Raw genomic sequence first — 1,308 nt, forward strand, 5'->3', positions numbered from 1 at the left:
TAAGACTCCTATTTGGAGGCTTCAGTATTTGACCCAGCGGTCACAGATTCCATTTAGAGTCACAGATGCAACTCTAAATCATAAAAAAATATGTTATGGAAACACCACATGGAAGTAATTTTCCCACTGCAAGCAATATCTTGATTCTTCCCTGTGTTTACAGATTGAAATTTAGGTCAGTAAGTAAAACTTTATTTCTATATCACTTTTCACAAGCATATAGATCACAACAAGTTTCACAAAGGCAAAACAGTTACTACAAAACAACAACAAACAAACCAAAGAAACATTAAGCAAAAGTTTGTCTGAATAAAAATGTCTTTAGTTGTTTCTTAAAAGCGTCTGTGGAGTGAGAGAGAGTTCCAGAGCCTTTGAGCCACCGCCTGAAAAGCACCATCTCCATAGGTTTAAAAACGGGTTTGGGGTACACTGAACAACATTTGCCTTGAAGGTATAGACAAAGCTAAAGGATAAAATAGTCAAGAATGTATTTAGGTGCTTGGCCAAGGATAGCCTTGAAAGTTAAAGCTAAAATTTTAAAATTAGTCCTCAAGTGCACAGGAAGCCAGTGCAGCGAGGCAAGAACAAGAGTAATGTACTATCCATGTCTGTGTCTGTGGTCTGAAGGATCGATTTGTGACTTTCAAAATGTTATAGGTCACTATATAAGTAAAGATCATTTACCATGACTAATTAGGCAACTCTGATACAACAGGCCACTTAAAATATCACATTTAGACCCTGTCATAATCTGGTGTTGTTTGCAGTGAGAGAGACGCTTGTAGACCCAGGCAGACATTTAGAAGGTCCAGAAATACAGGGAACGACGAGGAGCAAGACGTGCAGTGACAGACAGACGTACATTAGATGAGGACCCGAACAGGAACAAAGACAACAGGAGGACTTGAATACACAGGGAGGGTAATCAGGGAACTAGACACAGCTGGGATCAAATAGCAGGGAGGACAGGACATCACAGAGACTCAAAGGGTAACAGGACACAGAAAAACCAAGAAATAAATACACATAAAACACAGATCACCACAAACCCACTGGACTGTACCCAAGCTCCTTCTTTATAAAAATCTGTGACTACAATCCATGTGAACCACAAAGTTGTATGAAGTTCTTAATCAACAACTTCACAAACTTGTTTTCTCCAGACTGTGGATGAACTAGAGTTTAGATTTATGGCATGTTTAATAAGCTTGCAAAACATACAGACCAGTGAGAGCCAAATGAGAGTTCATTATGTAAAGTTCTATTTCATCCCTACTGACCGCCAGAGGAGGTGCTTCAAGCACTGAA

This window comes from Poecilia formosa, unplaced genomic scaffold (genome assembly GCF_000485575.1).
Source record: "Poecilia formosa unplaced genomic scaffold, Poecilia_formosa-5.1.2 Scaffold21, whole genome shotgun sequence".
Classification (NCBI taxonomy): Eukaryota; Metazoa; Chordata; class Actinopteri; order Cyprinodontiformes; family Poeciliidae; genus Poecilia; species Poecilia formosa.